The sequence below is a fragment of the Mixophyes fleayi genome, chromosome 4, assembly GCF_038048845.1.
Source record: "Mixophyes fleayi isolate aMixFle1 chromosome 4, aMixFle1.hap1, whole genome shotgun sequence".
Taxonomy (NCBI): Eukaryota; Metazoa; Chordata; class Amphibia; order Anura; family Limnodynastidae; genus Mixophyes; species Mixophyes fleayi.
The window spans coordinates 45,328,032-45,343,663 of NC_134405.1; positions in this window are offsets into that span (position 1 = coordinate 45,328,032).

Here is a 15,632-nt window from a genome sequence, read left to right on the forward strand (position 1 = left end):
AGCTTCTTGGTGCCCCCTGTAGGCAATGGGCCGTCACCTGGTCTTCTGACCAAGATGCCGGCTGCTTGAAGCCGAGGTGCTATAATATGCCCCCAATGCGGCCTGAGCCGTGGGTGTCTGAAAATGCCCTAGGTGACAGAGGACACTCTTCTACAGAGTACGGCACTTTGCACTAGACCTTTTAATTCAGGTAGCACCATTTTCCTTTGCCCTAGCTTATTGGCCAGGGCAAGGACAATCTTTTATGTATCTGGCTGACAGGCTGGGGCCTTAATTGGCACTAATTATTGAACATTAAGCATTTTTTCACGTTTTTTTTGTGTGTGTGACATGTCTTGTTTTACAGGGTTTGTGTTTAGATACTTATGGGTGACCCTCTCGAAAAAAAATTCAGAAACGTCCTTCTAATGGGGGGAGTTGAAGAGTCAGTTCCCCAGGAGAAAGTTTCGCCCTACCTGGGGTAGAAAGGTGTCTGCCCAAGCCTTGCGGGAAAGGTGGCCTGAAGACCCTTGCCTCCAAAAGGGTTTTTTTTGGCTCCGAAGGTCGGGATGTCAGGGGGCCCTACCTAGCTTCGGCAAAGAGGGGCCTGAAGAGCATTGTCCCTCTCTGGGCCTTGTGGCTCTTGGGGGATGGAGGAAAAACTGGGCCTTTCCATTTTTGAGCTTCAATATAATAACATGTAGAAGTGTAGTAGTTATATTGCAAAAAAATAGCAATTGTCGGCAGTGTATCTTTAACATGTGACCAGGATATAAGAGGAAGTAGGAAGCAGATGAGGGGACTGAGAGAGTCAGCAGCAATAAATCACTGTACTTCAGAGTTATAAACGCTAGTAAACACATGCAGTTTAACACTGCTTTACTGCTGGCGAGTCTTTTTTCAGGTTTGTAAATGATCTTTAGTGATTACATCAATGAGAAACTCAATACAATGCAAAGCAATGTTTATGTAAGTTGTTTTTTTATTGAGGAGAAGAATGTGGTTAAGCAACACTCTTCCTTACTCCCACTACTATTGGACTCTGTTAATCCCTTTCCATTTATGATAGAGATCTGCAGCATAAAACCATTGGATGCACGGTAAACAAAAGTGCTTAGACGTGACTGGAACTAGGACACTTACATGCAGGTGCCCCTATCTACACAGCCTCTTACCCAATATACTGGATTATTGCCTATCTGCAGTCAGCAGTTTTAACACAAATGCCTTATTCTCACCTTCCATACACACTGAAGCTCCCCTTATGAGATCTTTGTACATCCTGCATAACTTACAGACAGTGGTTCGGCTTTAGAATTGGATGTATTTCCAATTGCGACTTGTCACTGTCACCGCCAACGAGAACTACAGTAGCGGCATGTCTGGACATGCTGCTCCTTACCTGTTAGGGCAAACCTCCACCTACGGCTTGCCCACCGCTACGAATATTCAGCCTTCATCTGTCTTGCCCAGGCTCTCCTCAATGAAAGTCGCTTTCGGCTTCCTGCGTTGCCTAGCAATAATTGACAGCGGATCTGAGCATGTGCAGAACTTTCCATTCATATGCATTCATTCTGAGCTTCCTGCTAAGGTCATGAAGAAGCGCCTACAGGTACTATAAAAGGTACCGTCTGCCATGCAGGCATTATAGGTAATTGTGTTATTATCCAGCCTCTGGGGCATATTCAATTCTTGGTGTTATAGGCAAAAATCTCGCGGCGCGTGCACTATTACCGTTATTACGGTAATAGTGGGCGCAAATAACGTTATTGCGGTAGTTTTCTCGCTGGATTTCAGCTTGCGGCTCAGGGAGCTGCGAGCTGAAATCCAGCTTACTATTACCATAATAACGGTAATAGTTTTAACGCGGCGCGGATTCTAAACAATTGAATATGCCCCTCTGTGTCTGATTCTAACTTGTATTTTGACCTTTCTTTTAGAATTATTGGATCAGCTACTGTTTGACCCCTTGTAACCTTCCTTACTGACTTGTTATACCGTGTACTGACCTGGCTCTAAATAATTGGGCTTGCTACAGTTTAACTCTCTGAAAATTTGCTTACAAACTTTTGCTAAACCGATACTGACCTGGCTCTGGACAATTGGACTCGCTATTGTTTCACCCCTTGAAACCTTGCTTATTGAGATTTCTACAGCATGCACCAATCTGGCTCTGGACAATTGTACTCACTATAATTTAAACCACTTGGAAGTCTCCTGACTGACCTTCTGCTATAATAGGTACCTATTTAGCTTTGGACTTGTATTATTAACCACTTGGAGCTCCTCCTTATAGTATTACCACATTGTAGGCCAACCTGGACGGGAATCTGGAGAGTCTCTATGATTATGATTGTGTTCTCACTGAAAACTGACGGCCATTACTCTCTTCTAATTCTCCTGGATCTCTCTGCTTCATTTGACACTGTTGACCACTCTCTCCTCATACAGACACAATAATCCCTAGGTCTTGAAGGCACTGTCCTATCCTGGTTCTCATCCTACCTGTCTAATCGCCTCTTTCAGTGTTAATTTCTCTGGATCCAGCTCTGCTCCGCTTCCTTTATCAGTTGGAGTACCACAAGGCTCAGTCCTAGGGCCTCTGGTATTCTCTATCTATACTGCTTCTCTTGGAAAACTAATAAGTTCCTTTGGATTTCAGTATCATCTCTATTCCTTCCTTACTGGTCTTCCCAAAGTCAGACTTGAACCCCTACAATCTATTTTGCACACAGCGGCTAGATTGATTTTCCTTCTTTTCAGGCTGAGCTCACTTTGTGGAATTCCCTCCCTTGCACAGTAAGACTTTCTTCTTGTCTTCAAACCTTCAAGCGTTCTCTAAAAACTCACCTCTTCAGACAAGCTTATGATATTCCTCAACCAGCATCTTAATCTCCCTAGGTTACCCTATTACCACCCTCTACATAGCAAACACAAGACATCAACCTTTTGACCAACATTGTTGTGTGACTGATCATACAGCCCACTCAATACTTTTTACCCTTTGCATTCTAGCTGGTCCAATGTGCAATATGATGTAGCACATGTCCTTGTGTTTCAAACTCCCATTGTCCCATAGATTGTAAGCTTGTGAGCAGGGCCCTCTTACCTCTCTGTATGTATGTATTACCCAGTATTGTTTTATTAATGTTTGTTCCCAATTGTAAAGCGCTACGGAATTTGCTGGTGCTATATAAATAAATGTTGATGAGGATGATGATGATGATTTTCTACGTCTGTGTCCGTACCAGAAACTACTCTCCTGAAACCACTGTCTCAGCAGCTTCTTGGGTCATTTCCCAGCCAGCTTCATCAGGAACTCCTCTCTGGTAAGCCTGCTTCCAGTCACCGGAATCCATCTATTGGAGTAAACTAACAGAGCTTCTTTTACTGTGACAGTCACAATGCATGTACACATCCTACACCTTATTACGAGTTGAGCGTATCTTGTGCCTATTTGCACTTAGAAAAGAGGGTCAGGGATGTTCATATGTAAGTTTAGAGCACATTAGCAGCGTGGAGGTGCATATCGACCACGCCCTTTAGAGGTGCGCCTTTATTACTGACTTACATGTATCTAGAAGGTGTATCTTTAAAGATGCTTGCTGCAAGCTTCCTATTTAATCATGAGATGTAGTCTGTGCAACTCCAAAATACTGCCACAGAAACAGAAGATTTTTGCATGTACACAAAACTCGCAGTTTTACTTTTAACTCTTATCGTGTTCTTGCAGATCTATAAGAGCTAACAAAATGTGCAATACAACAAACCACTTCTGTTTTCCTCCGTAGCAGATCCCTACGAGTTTCTACAAAGATGGCAATTTACTGCCCATTTAAAACACAGACTTCACATGTTCCCATCTCCACGCAAACTGTCTTGAGTTGTGAATAATACTTTATAAAAACAAAAAGTTACCTTTTTCTGGTACATATCAGAGACTGAAAAACTAGCGGCAATATTTTCATTTTCACAGTAGGTGTCATAATAGAGATGTTGAGAAAACAAGACACATTCCATCAAGTTTATCCTTTGGCAAATGCTGGTAGATGTGCTGATTGACATTTTTCAGACAATCCACCTTAGCCAACCACATTCTGCTAATACCTGCGCATTCCGACAAACCTTGTCCTCGTTAGGTAGAGAAACCTTTTCTTGTCAAAAAATATCGCATCTGCACTATAGACTTTCTACTATCTAAGTTACCAAAGTCAGTGAGTTAGAAGTTATTTTCCTGACTTAAGAGTCTATTTATCAAGTGGAGAAAAGTCCAATCTCTGGCTTTTTTAAACTTTGCCCTATTTAGCAAGCGGTCTACGCTGGTGACTGCACTGTTATCACCAGAGGTAACTCCCGCCAGCGATAAGGTTTGATGGGTTTCTCCAGAGAGAATTTCCCCATGAAAAGCTTGCAGGAGCCTTTTTACCATGGCTCGTGGCAGTACATATACCGCCAAAATCATTTTTCTGCTATCTCTATCTCAGGCTTGCGATAGCAGAAAAAAAAAATCAATGCAAATGATATATTAAATAAAGCATTGTTTCACTTGCCAATTCTTTTAAACTCTTTTTTATCTATTTTTAAACTTTGTTTTGTAACTTAGTGGGGCTAAAAGTCCAAGGGCTAGATTTACTAAACTGCAGGTTTTTCAAAATGTGGAAATGTTGCCTATAGCAACCAATCAGATTCTATCTGACATTTTGTAGACTGTACTAAATAAATGACAGCTAGAATCTGATTGGTTGCTATAGGCAACATGTCCACTTTTTCAAACCTGCAGTTAAGTTAATATACCCCTAAGACTGGGTTTTTAGTTCAATTACGCATGTACAAATTGGCTAGCCAGGTTAGAAATGTGCAAATTCCCCTAGACTGAACAGGGCAAATGATAAGTTAACTATTACTGCTCCCGACCAGTATCAAGATTTTATTGATAAATCACAGCGATAGATAGTCTTCAAAACTAGACAAGGCACTTAAGTCCTTTGTCTACAGCAAGCCCCTACCCCCATCCACTAAGAGTCAAAAACGTAACTGAGTGTGAATTGAGTAGTGCAATTAGCTTTTCGCACTACACAGTTGAAGACGTCGTCCATATGACACAGCAGTAAGGGCTGGATGTACGGCTCCTTGAAGATGAAGGAGCCACAGGAATGGTAAGTGGTAGATACACTTCATTAGTGAATGTTTATAGCAAACGATTTACCCACTATTAAGTCCACTGAGGTGGCCCTATCCTTTACGCAAGTTCCAGGCAATGTGGTAAATCAGTTTAGGGGAGATTTATAGCAAGCAAGATGTTGGGTCCCATATGAGGTACCCTATCAATCAAAGTCAAGGTAAGGAGGAATAGTATTTAAAATTAGATAAAATTGCATGGGCACTGTAGGTGTCCATAATCTTGAGACAGTGTATTATAAAAGGCATCATCATCTATTTATTTATATAGCGCCACTAATTCCGCAGCGCTGTACAGAGAACTCATTCACATCAGTCCCTGCTCCATTGGAGCTTACAATCCAAATCCCCTAAATTACAGACACACATACCGAGAGAGACTAAGGGCAATTTGATAGCAGCAAATTAAGCTACCAGTATGTTTTGGGAGTGTGGGAGGAAACCAGAGCACCCAGAGGAAAACCCACACAAACACAGGGAGAACATACAAACTCCACACAGATAAGGCCATGATCAGGAATCGAACTCATAACTCCAGTGCTGTGAGGCAGAAGTGCTAACCACTAAGCCACCGTGCTGCCCAATAACATCTAACTGAACAGATCACTGATCATCTCACGTTAACCTGGGAAGCCATCTTCAGCCAGTTACGCCATCCCGCTGCCTAGCCCACCGGCCTATCGCGATAGATATTGCAATGTTCCTTATGGTGGGGTTCGCCAAAAGTGAACAACCCCATATCTTCTTAAAGTCCCGATTTAGGCAGAACAACCCAGTTTCAGGGGCTGTCCTGAACTCCCGTGAATCAGGACATTTGTCCCATTTCTAGGACCATAGAGGGATGTGTGCCGTTGATGGCTGCACATGACACTGTAGGAGTGTTTTTAGTTTTTAGGGCAGGTTAAGAGGGCGACTCGGATGGGGGTATGCCCCAGGGAGGTGGGCATGCCCTGTGTAGCGTGTAGTGTGTGTAGCGTGACCATGCTCCCTTCTCACACGCTGTTCTGATTAGGTTGTGAGGTGTCACTTTTCATGATTATGTTCTTTTCAATTGCAACTTTTTCAGATTTTATAACTAATGTCAATAATTATCTTGGGACAAAGTCTGGATCATGATACAGAACTTCGGTCACTTCAGTTTATTTGCATTTTAAAATGCATTGTCCACATCTGCTCTCAGTTTAATATTAACAGAGCTTTAAACCCATTCAAGTGTGTATAGATATAATGAATTTTCGCAAGTTTATGACTCCCGCTCAGGGGCGCACGCAGGGGGGTTTCTGGGTCTCCAGAAACCCCTCCCCTTCGCTAACGAAGTCCCCCACATAGCGGCACTGTACCATACAGCAGCCGCGGCGCTGTCAAAGAAGCGTCTTTGACAGCGCCGCGGCTGCTGTACAGTACAGCGCAGCAGCTCTCTCGCCCTGCCGCTACTCTGCATCCACTAGTACATAATCTAACTTCATGTTTAACAATAACTCTAATAAACAGAGCTCAATAAAGTTGTTAAGAAAATGAAATGTGATTTATTAACATGCACAGATATAGATGTTTCTAAAGCCTAGAGATTTTTAAGAAATTTGTTAAAATAAATGCTTGCCTTTTTTTTTATTCATTATTATCTTTTTTATGTTATAGTCAAAAAAAAATAGTTTACTGAGATAAAAATACAGAAACCCCAAAAAATATTTTCTTAATTTCCATGCTTCATTTGCAGCATCCGTCACAATGTGGCACTTGAGTTTGTGTGCCTCGAGTATTACTTTTTTCTGAAACGCCATTTTCCCAATGCACTGAGTCCTTTGAAGCCCACAACCATCCCACAGCATATTACTACCGCTGGCGTTTCCAAACAGGCAGTCATGCTTTTTTTCATTTGCATACACTGAAAAGCACGCGTGGAAAGGGAATCGACAACACTGCTCTCAGTCAGAAAATGCTAGCATAAGTCCTGTATTATATAGAAGAGGACCGCTAGGTGCTTCTGGTGGCCCAAAGGAACAGATATTATTTATACAAAGATAAAACTACATTAAAGGTATTTATGGTTCAGGTCCTCAGAAACCTGGTCTTATATTAACCCACATTTTACCAGCAGGAATCCTGTATCATGGGAGGAGCGATCGCACACAGCGATTGCTAGTTATGTATACTATGATAGTAATAATCAAAAGCACTCTCCTAAGGGGTCAGTTTAAATTAGTTTTTCAGCGGGAAGACACGTATGCAACAGTGGAGTGAGTTGCCCCCACCTTTGGCTAAAGGATCGATTGAACTGATCTATAACCAACATTCTACTGGAACATCATAAACCCTGAACCAATGAAGAATATCTGTGTATAATTGTGTTTTTTTCAAACCAAACTGTATATAAACTGGCCTCTGGTACCGAAAAGGTCTCTTTGCCAACACAGACTTCAGGTTTGATGACTGTTCCTGCATCCAGGGTGCGTTGCGTATGTATCGGCTATACTTTGAAACATTCTCATTCTATTTTGCTGCTTATTGCTATTAAATCTCTTTTGTGCATTGGAACCACACTGATCGCATTGGAAAATCTTTATTGGTGACAATAAACACGGTCATGTTTATTACACCACAATGTTTAAATCAAAGATATGTCATTGGCGATAGGGTTAAATTTAACTGTTTTAATTTAAACTGTGTATACAATAAAAGTAAAAGTATTTTACCTTTCCCTGGTGGTCCAGTGGGGATCAGACTCTGCTTCCTGTCTGCTGGAAACAGAATGCTGTGGTGCCGGAAGTGTCCCTCATTCTCGGTGGTGCCCTGAGGGACTGCTGGAGCAGCCCATGAGCCAAGCGGCACATATAACCATCACACTGTACAGTCCAGGGAGCTGGAGGACTTGTTAATGGTGCTTCCTGGATTCAGATTTAGTGCAGTAAATATACACAAGGTCAATACAAAGGTTTGTCTAACAAACGTTTGTAGTTATGGCAATACAAAGGACATCAATTGTGAATGGAAGAAAGAAGTATTCAACAGCAGCATGGAAAGGGTTCTTTACTGTAAAAGTGGTTAAGCTATAAAATTCCTCACCACATGAGGTGGTGATAGCAAATTCACTGACATAAATTTAAAATGGATTGCAGGTCTTCCTTTTGGAAATGGAAACATAAAATCTGTAATTAGTAGAGGACAGTATGTGATTGATCTAGGAAATTTATATGATTGAAACTTTGAGGTCAGGGAGGATTTGCCCATCATCTAATACTAATTTGGCCACTGTCAAACTGAGGCTTTTGTTTTGCATTCCTCTGGATTAGCACAATAAGAAATCATGTAAAGTTGAACTTGATGGACCGTGTCTTTTTTCAACCTTACAAATTATTATTATTATTATTATTATTATTATTATTACTAATAATAATAAATATATTATTATTATTACCCATGGAACAGAAGCAATTACGCACACCGTTTCTCAATTCCTGTAATCAGCACTCTGCTAAGAACAGCAATCTAGCTAGTCACCTCACCTGGACTACTGCAGAGCTTTCTTTACTCTACAATCAACCCTATAGTGAAAAGCACAAGTCAATTTATCTCACCAGTTTTTAGCCTTTAAATAAGTTGTGTAGAAACAGGCAAATTCTAACAATGCGATAGTTTTAGCAATTTTACCAATGACAGGGAAAAAAAAGAAGTCCCTATCAGCATGCCAATTCATGTGTACACACTATACCCATTGTACATGATTGCCTTCAGATGTGTGCTCTTGATCTGTCATAACCATCAGCTGCAAGGTAGTCCAGGCAATGCAAAGTGACAGCTGTCCTGTGTTCAGGTGTCAGTGGGTAACTGGAGGTCAAGGAGAGCAGACACTCAGGTCTAAATTCATTTACTCCTGGCCTGTGGTGGGAACAATTATATTGGCTCTTGGTGTCACATGTAGACCCAACTTTATCCACTTGACAATAAGTAGTAGAGGATTTACAAAACAGGAAAACGGCTATCACCATGTGAGGGATATTCCCACAATGATTGCCTTCCCATCCACTCTCCAGCTATTTCTGCAGCCAGAAGAGGGAAAACAGCTTCCAGCATAGGGTGACCTACCCCTAATCGGCCTGCTCCAGCCAAGACTACTACTGCCCATGTTCAGGACGCCAGTCTTCCATGCTATCTCCCCAGGATCATTCTCAAGCTGGATTACTCCCTGAAGACAAGCATCGATGTCAAACCACAGCACCTTCGGACACCAGCTCCTTCAGTGCCAGACGATGTCAAACACCTGGGTAACCTGCATCCTGATTGGTGTCAAACGTGAGCCCGAGTCAATGCTGCTTCCTACTTATAGCTAAATTGTTGTTCCAATTCTGCAGAGCGCATACACACTGCAGTAATAGAACAAACAATAGAACAACATTGTTCTATTGGTGAACGAGATTTTTAGTTCAGTTTAAAAATCTCGTTCAATGATATTATGTCCTTTGGAACGATAATCATTCCTCATTGCAAGGTACACACCACTGTGATTTTGGGGCCAACCGGGCCTTTATTATCTGATTGGCCCTATAACTGGCTGAAAACACAATACTGTGTACCCAGCCATAGGCCATCAGTTCTACCAAACTTTTGCAAGAGCAAAGTTTGACTGTATATCATGATTCTACCTTCTCTTCTTCCACCAACCGTCATGCTTTCATTGGCTGAATAGTCAAATAAATGGGCATGACAGGTGTAGCGAATAAACTACAAATAAAGTGCAAACTCAACATATATGATAGGCAAAACTAGAAGTGAAAACTGACAACACAAAGGCTGGAAGCATAAGAGGAAAGATAATGATCAAGGGCAAACAGGCAGATAGCAGAACACAAGGACTCCAGAACAAATCTGAAAACTCCTTAGAAAAGAGTTCAGATTTGAGATCCTTACACAAGAAGTGCTAGCAGTATGGTTCCATACAAGCACAGACACATATATCACTGGCATGTACACTTGAAGTTTTTGGGTTGCAAGGTCACAAGAAAGGTAGAAATAAGTCTGGCAGGATTTATTCTAATTTCATGCTTTACATCATAAACACCTGCATTTTTAATACGATCTTCAGGGCCGGACTGGCCATCTGGCACTTCTGGCAAATGCCAGAAGAGCCGGTGGCTAGATGGACCGGCCCGACACTTCCCCTGACTTTCTGATGGCTGGCTCCTCCCCAGGAACTAGCAACCTCCGTTGCGCTGGATCACTCTGCACTGTGCCCTGTAATGTGGACACAGTTTGCAGATTTTTATTTTTGTGAATGAGGGAGGGGATCACGCGGAGGGTGCCGCCACTTTCGCACGTGGGGTGGGGTTGCGGGGGGTGTGCCGCGATTTTTGCAAGGGGGGGGTTGTCAGGAGTGTGAGAGAGCCAGGGTGGAATGAGTGCAGGAAGAGAACAGAGAGCCAGAGGAAAAAGGGGGTGCTGGAAGAGGGGTGAGAGCCAGGGGGAAAAGGGGTTGCTGGAAGAGGGGTGAGAGCCAGGGGGAAGGGGGTGCAGGAAGAGGGGTGAGAGGGACAAAGGAGAAGATGGTGCAGGGGCATAGCTAAAAGAAAGTGTAAAGGGAGAGACATCTTAAGAATGGGAATGTCAGGGATGCAGCCATCATAAAACACAAGTAGTAATGAAGAATGGGAATGCACAGAGGGGACAAGTGTTAAAAAAAAAATCAAGCCTTTATACTCCATTCAGGTATATTTTCTATACCCCCACTTCTAAATTTCCACTTTGACCACTGCCCTCAGCCCGTGCTCCCGACTGCCTGTGTGAGCTGACAGCTGCTGATCACTCCTCGCCCAGCGTGCCCAGTAGGAGAACAGAACACAGAATGCCATAATCGGGTAAGTTCATATATTTTCTCGTGTCCAATGTGTTTTTCACCATCCTTTCTTGAACTGGGGGCAATACTGTGCATCCAATGATGTTTAAAACACTATGTATTGCTCATTATTGTGCTGTAATGTTTCTTGCATATTTATCTGTACAGAGATTTTTAATTAAGAGGAAAAAACACTGCTTGTCATACATTTTATGTGTGATTGTGTCAATATATCTATTTTTCTTTGCATTGTAAATGGGGTATTAAGCTGCTCCTGGGACTCACACTCTCAGTATCTGATATGCTGTACCAATTTTTATTTGTGAATGAGTTTTTGTCTGGTCACTACTATTGATTTGAGGCACTACTATGCCATAATATGATTTGTGGGCACTACTGCATGGCCAAATATGAATTGAGGGTAATATTATGTGGCATAATATGACCTGAGGGCACTGCGATGTGACATATTATGAGCTGGGGGCACTATGGTGTGGCATAATATGAATTTCTGCCAAAGGCAAGTCTCTCATTGTTGAATATGACGGGAGTCCAAAGAAGTTGCTGTACCGGGGCCCAAAATTCCTCTTGTCGGCCCTGCCTGTGAGTCAAGGGGGTAGACGTCTCCAGGTAAATAATCTAAATGTTTCCTATCTAAACAAACTGATGGATCACATCCAATTATCTCTCACCCACCTCCTTTACCCCCCTTAATTTATATACTGTGTTATTTAAAATGACTAGAAAAGACGCATATCCAGTTACTGTAGTAAAAAAAATATTTTTCTCTGACATTTTGCTGTAGATGGAAATACTTTTAATGCGGCCGTGTGGGTTCAAATGATCGTTCAATAGTTATGTTTTTTCTGATATATTTGTTAGAGTTTTATTTCATGTGGAATGATTCATGAAAATTCTGCCATTACTATTTAATTGAGGGAAAAGGGTACCTGTTATCTATATGTGTGTAAGTAGTATGTTGTTGCTATTTTGTGGGAGATTTGAAAATAGCAAAACATTGGTTTCCTACAGTGGCGCCTGTATAATTGGTGGTATTGCTGTAGTATGGGGTGACGTAGTAGTGGTAATGTAGTGTGTTTGGGGCTTAGTATTGCTAATAAGTAGGAGAGAGTATTGCTGTAATGTGGGGGGTGATGCTGGATGCTGTAATGTGGGGGGTGATGCTGGATGCTGTAATGTGGGAGTGATGCTGGATGCTGTAATGTGGGGGTGATGCTGGATGCTGTAATGTGGGAGGTGATGCTGGATGCTGTAATGTGGGGGGTGATGCTGGTTGCTGTAATGTGGGAGTGATGCTGGTTGCTGTAATGTGGGAGTGATGCTGGTTGCTGTAATGTGGGAGTGATGCTGGTTACTGTAATGTGGGAGTGATGCTGGTTGCTGTAATGTGGGAGTGATGCTGGTTGCTGTAATGTGGGAGTGATGCTGGTTACTGTAATGTGGGGGGTGATGCTGGATGCTGTAATGTGGGAGTGATGCTGGTTGCTGTAATGTGGGGGGTGATGCTGGTTGCTGTAATGTGGGGGGTGGGGTAATTCTGGTTGCTGTAATGTGGGGGGTGACAACGGTTGCTGTAATGTGGGGGGTGATGACGGTTGCTGTAATGTGGGGGGTGACAACGGTTGCTGTAATGTGGGGGGTGATGCTGGATGCTGTAATGTGGGGGGTGATGCTGGATGCTGTAATGTGGGGGGTGATGCTGGATGCTGTAATGTGGGAGGTGATGCTGGATGCTGTAATGTGGGGGGTGATGCCGGTTGCTGTAATGTGGGGGGTGACAACGGTTGCTGTAATGTGGGGGGTGATGCTGGATGCTGTAATGTGGGGGGTGATGCTGGATGCTGTAATGTGGGGGGTGATGCCGGTTGCTGTAATGTGGGAGTGATGCTGGATGCTGTAATGTGGGAGTGATGCTGGATGCTGTAATGTGGGAGTGATGCTGGATGCTGTAATGTGGGAGTGATGCTGGATGCTGTAATGTGGGGGGGTGATGCTGGATGCTGTAATGTGGGGGGTGGGGTAATTCTGGTTGCTGTAATGTGGGAGTGATGCTGGATGCTGTAATGTGGGGGGTGGGGTAATTCTGGTTGCTGTAATGTGGGGGGTGATGCTGGTTGCTGTAATGTGGGGGGTGATGCTGGTTGCTGTAATGTGGGGGGTGATGCTGGTTGCTGTAATGTGGGAGTGATGCTGGTTGCTGTAATGTGGGGGGTGATGCTGGTTGCTGTAATGTGGGGGGTGATGCTGGTTGCTGTAATGTGGGAGTGATGCTGGTTGCTGTAATGTGGGGGGTGATGCTGGTTGCTGTAATGTGGGGGGTGATGCTGGTTGCTGTAATGTGGAGGGTGATGCTGGATGCTGTAATGTGGGGGGTGATGCTGGATGCTGTAATATGGGGGGTGATGCTGGATGCTGTAATGTGGGGGTGATGCTGGTTGCTGTAATGTTGGAGGGTGATGCTGGTTGCTGTAATGTGGGGGGTAATTCTGGTTGCTGTAATGTGGGGGGTGATCACGGTTGCTGTAATGTGGGGGGTGATGACGGTTGCTGTAATGTGGGGGGGGTAATTCTGGTTGCTGTAATGTGGGGGGTGATGCTGGATGCTGTAATGTGGGGGGTGATGCTGGATGCTGTAATGTGGGAGTGATTCTGGATGCTGTAATGTGGGGGGTGGGGTAATTCTGGTTGCTGTAATGTGGGGGGTGACAACGGTTGCTGTAATGTGGGGGGTGATGACGGTTGCTGTAATGTGGGGGGTGACAACGGTTGCTGTAATGTGGGGGGTGATGACGGTTGCTGTAATGTGGGGGGTGACAACGGTTGCTGTAATGTGGGGGGTGATGACGGTTGCTGTAATGTGGGGGGTGATGCTGGATGCTGTAATGTGGGGGGTGATGCTGGATGCTGTAATGTGGGGGGTGATGCTGGATGCTGTAATGTGGGGGCTGATGCTGGTTGCTGTAATGTGGGGGTGATGCTGGTGGCTGTAATGTGGGGGTGATGCTGGATGCTGTAATGTGGGGGGTGATGCTGGATGCTGTAATTGGGGAGGTGATGCTGGATGCTGTAATGTGGGGGGTGATGCTGGATGCTGTAATGTGGGTGGTGATGCTGGATGCTGTAATGAGGTGGGTGATGCTGGATGCTGTAATGTGGGGGTGATGCTGGTGGCTGTAATGTGGGGGGTGATGCTGGATGCTGTAATGTGGGGGGTGATGCTGGATGCTGTAATGTGGGAGGTGATGCTGGATGCTGTAATGTGGGGGTGATGCTGGATGCTGTAATGTGGGGGGTGATGACGGTTGCTGTAATGTGGGGGGTGATGCTGGATGCTGTAATGTGGGAGGTGATGCTGGATGCTGTAATGTGGGGGGTGATGCTGGTTGCTGTAATGTGGGGGGTGATGACGGTTGCTGTAATGTGGGGGGTGATGCTGGTTGCTGTAATGTGGGAGGTGATGCTGGATGCTGTAATGTGGGGGGTGATGACGGTTGCTGTAATGTGGGGGGTGATGCTGGTTGCTGTAATGTGGAGGTGATGCTGGATGCTGTAATGTGGGGGGTGATGCCGGTTGCTGTAATGTGGGGGTGATGCTGGATGCTGTAATGTGGGGGGTGATGCTGGATGCTGTAATGTGGGGGGTGATGCTGGACTCTGTAATGTGGGGGTGATGCCGGTTGCTGTAATGTGGGGGGTGATGCTGGATGCTGTAATGTGGGGGGTGATGCTGGATGCTGTAATGTGGGGGGTGATGCTGGTTGCTGTAATGTGGGGGGTGATGACGGTTGCTGTAATGTGGGGGTGATGCTGGTTGCTGTAATGTGGGGTGTGATGCTGGATGCTGTAATGTGGGGGGTGATGCTGGTTGCTGTAATGTGGGGGGTGATGCTGGTTGCTGTAATGTGGGGGTGATGCTGGTTGCTGTAATGTGGGGGGTGATGCTGGATGCTGTAATGTGGGAGGTGATGCTGGATGCTGTAATGTGGGGGGTGATGCTGGTTGCTGTAATGTGGGGGGTGATGACGGTTGCTGTAATGTGGGAGGTGATGCCGGTTGCTGTAATGTGGGGGGTGACAACGGTTGCTGTAATGTGGGGGTGATGCTGGATGCTGTAATGTGGGGGGTAATGCTGGATGCTGTAATGTGGGGGGGTGATGCTGGATGCTGTAATGTGGGGGGTAATGCTGGATGCTGTAATGTGGGGGGTGATGCTGGATGCTGTAATGTGGGGGGTGATGCTGGATGCTGTAATGTGGGGGGTGATGCTGGATGCTGTAATGTGGGGGGGTGATGACGGTTGCTGTAATGTGGGGGGTGATGCTGGATGCTGTAATGTGGGAGGTGATGCTGGATGCTGTAATGTGGGGGGTGATGCTGGATGCTGTAATGTGGGGGGTGATGACGGTTGCTGTAATGTGGGGGGTGATGCTGGATGCTGTAATGCGGGGGGTGATGCTGGATGCTGTAATGTGGGGGGTGATGCTGGATGCTGTAATGTGGGGGGTGATGCTGGTTGCTGTAATGTGGGGGGTGATGCTGGTTGCTGTAATGTGGGGGGTGATGCTGGATGCTGTAATGTGGGAGGTGATGCTGGATGCTGTAATGTGGGGGGTGATGCTGGATGCTG